The sequence below is a fragment of the Limulus polyphemus genome, unplaced genomic scaffold (genome assembly GCF_000517525.1).
Source record: "Limulus polyphemus unplaced genomic scaffold, Limulus_polyphemus-2.1.2 Scaffold2492, whole genome shotgun sequence".
In the NCBI taxonomy this organism is placed as follows: domain Eukaryota; kingdom Metazoa; phylum Arthropoda; class Merostomata; order Xiphosura; family Limulidae; genus Limulus; species Limulus polyphemus.
Genome location: NW_013668102.1, coordinates 89,845 through 93,046, shown reverse-complemented (window position 1 = coordinate 93,046; position 3,202 = coordinate 89,845). Strand labels below are relative to the sequence as shown.

General features: G+C 33.4%; 1 protein-coding gene and 1 long non-coding RNA gene across 5 annotated transcripts in view; one reads left to right on the top strand and one right to left on the bottom strand.

The window, feature by feature from the left end:
* LOC106467111 overlaps positions 1–3,202 on the bottom strand; it is an 81,416-nt gene that overhangs the window by 70,259 nt on the left and 7,955 nt on the right. The window lies entirely within an intron of this gene.
* LOC111087695 lies at positions 615–1,746 on the top strand. Its single transcript, XR_002612353.1, has 2 exons — positions 615–816; positions 1,093–1,746. It is a non-coding gene; the product is annotated as an uncharacterized LOC111087695 (long non-coding RNA).

Sequence of the window (3,202 nt, the reverse complement as noted above, 5' to 3'; positions counted from 1 at the left end):
CTACTTATATATATATATATATATATATATATATATTCAAAATGTATTTTAGTTTCTCAAATGTGTACCTTGTTTATTTGTTTATTTATTTGCTTTACCCCCCCCCCCAAGAAAAAGAAAGATACACTAACTATATAATATTTCTTAACGTAAGATGCGCTTCGATACTTCATTGTATTTTAAACACTTTTATACATCACCTAGAGCAAGTTTCAAAATCTTCTAAAACGTAACCAAACAAGTAAAAAAAAAAAGTGTCTCCACTATTAAGTCTCGCTAGTCCGAATAATTATATATAAAATAGAATAACAAATTTAGACCACAGGCCTAGTCCGGATTTTTAACGTTCAATAAATGGAATTTCTCTAAATATTTTCGCAGCTTGCATGGCTTGTAACCACTATGGAAATAAAGGGGAAAAAATAGCACAGCAAACTTTTTACTATCAATTACTTAAAGCATGCACTTCATATTGCAATCGAATATGAAGCTGGCTCTATTCCTTAGGCTCGAAAAACTAACCCTATTCATCTAGGTCTCATACCCAAAGGCACACGTGCACGCTCTTTTATGACATGTCAGTTGATACATGGGGGAAGTATAGGACAGTTTACTATCGGTTGCTTTAATGGTAGGACAAAACTTCTTTCAGGACCCAGCTATCGAGTTACAGGCGGGACGTGTTATTAATGTACATGTATTAAGGTCAATCCCTTGGGCTGCATAACATTACTCTTGTAAAAGAAATTTTGATCTGAGCACGAGGAAATACTTTCACATGCACGTCTATCACTCCAGCTGCATTTGATTTACTTGGTATGTATGTGGCACACCGTTTGAGGTCATTTTGACCATTATTTAGCATTCATTACAATCGTTAACATCAATTTAGTAAGAAGTATACTCTGTACTTTTAAAGTTGGATATTATAATTTTCAACCTCTTGAGAACAGCGTTTGTTGTTGTTGTTGTTTTTTTTTTTTGTTTGGTTTTGTCTTTTGCAAGAGCAATGACATGTTTTTCTGAAAGTATGAAATTGAGGTGTTATTTTCTAGAGAAAAAAAAACTCGGTATGTTTTCCTTGTCTTTCAGCTTGAGTGACGTGAAGATGACAAAACCACTGTTACTTCTGTGTTAAGTTCCTTCAAGTAGATTAGAAATAGATAGGAAACGCTAGATAATCAACATCAAACAAGCTTCAGGTGTTCACCTACTACTTCAATAATCAACATCAAACAAGCTTCAGGTGTTCAACTACTACTTCAATAATCAACATCAAACAAGCTTCAGGTGTTCAACTACTACTTCAATAATCAACATCAAACAAGCTTCAGGTGTTCAACTACTACTTCAATAATCAACATCAAACAAGCTTCAGGTGTTCAACTACTACTTCAATAATCAACATCTGTTCTGCTGAATAGACAGTAATAACTAACAATCCTGCTGTAGCAATGATTCTGATGCTGTGTTCAATTTAGGAGAAAAGTGTAGAAACAAGATAAATAAAAAATTGGGAATTGTGAATTTTTGTGCGAATATCCAAATTAAACTAAACTAAATTTATTTTTATGTTATCATTTCAAAATTTATTACTACTTGTAATATTGTGGATATTATATGAATGAGTGTATAGAAGTGAAACAAAATAACGACATCTGTAACTTAGAAGTTGTCAACCAAGACTGTAAATAACATATTCCAATATACCTTTACATATGTTATACCAAGATACCCGAAGATAAATTATACTATCCAATGCACTGAAAGACAATGTTTTATTGAGGTTAGTTTCTTTAACACATTTCTCACAAGTAGTACTTGGTACGTAGTGAACTGTGTTCATTCATTTGTTGCAAACTTCCCCGATGAAGACACGTGTACTTATTGAAAGCGCTAAGGTTTTATTCGTTTTTTTTATTTTTTTATGTGATTTACCAGGGTCTTTGGTCCTATAAGTTTTTTTTAATACTATCAAGTTACTTGTAAGTTTATGTACGTGATTATTATTTTGTATATTATTATTAAACACCTGTAAAGTAACATCTCATATTTTGACTGATTTATACTGTTCAGTTATTTTCATTGTTGTCTACTGATCTATTCATCTTATGCAACCTGTGGAAATTTTCATACAAAGCTTTAGATGCTGGCTATGTGAAATTACCTTTTTTACTCAAATCTTTTAGTTTACACACACATGCACAAACACGGACACATACAATTTAAAAACCTGCAAATAGGGATAATAAAAAATTAAGCAAACAAGACTGGTTATATTATTTATTCAAACTACAAACCCTTATTTTGGCTTCATGCTGTTACCTAGAATTATATTTGGTGAAGTCAAAATAGGGATTTGTAGTTTAAGTAAGTAATGTCTACAGTATCTCTAGTCTTGTTATCTTATTTTTTTACTATACTGTTGCGTATCTGCTAGTTTGTTAATTTCCGGTAGAAATTCTTTCCGAGGAACTTCAGCGATACAATTCATTTCTTGATTAAACCAGTTTATTCTTTCTTGATACAAATTTTAGTACACAATAATTCCACAGTCAGTACATTTTTCATCACTTTGAACTTAATAACTTTTACAATACACGCTATAAATCACAGCGATTCACAATCTCGAAAAGTTCGCTCTCTACGAGTGCAAAACACACACTAGCTCGAAACAAAATCGTAAATTATCCGTAAAACTGTAACTACTGTTCGCTTAACTATTCCCTCGCCCTTTTCTGCCAGGCTTATATACTAACAAAGGGGCGTCTGGATCACACTCGAGCTTCCCCGATAATTCGAGAAACTCAGTCACGCATGCGTTAGCAACGTCACGTGACTTCTGCTGTCGTAACACTGCCCCTTCCTTAGTATTGTTCGTTCTGAACAATAGCCACTTACATTAAACCAATAGATAATTAACAATAACTTAATTAAATGTACAGAATTTACAAACACAAAATTAAAATTCAACAAAGTCTCTTAATTTTACAGGACATTTCTTCTTTCATACTGGTCTCCGTCTCATTGGCTTCTGCTTTACGTGGGGTTCATCTGCTCCATCAGGAAATGTCCCATCAGTCACATCAGTTGTAGTAACTTCATTAACGGCTTCATTGTTTTCCCTCTCAAAACCGGGTAGAGTTTCTTCTTCGACAGTGGCTTTTTCAGGCGACACGTCTTCAGCAGCATCCCTCGTTCT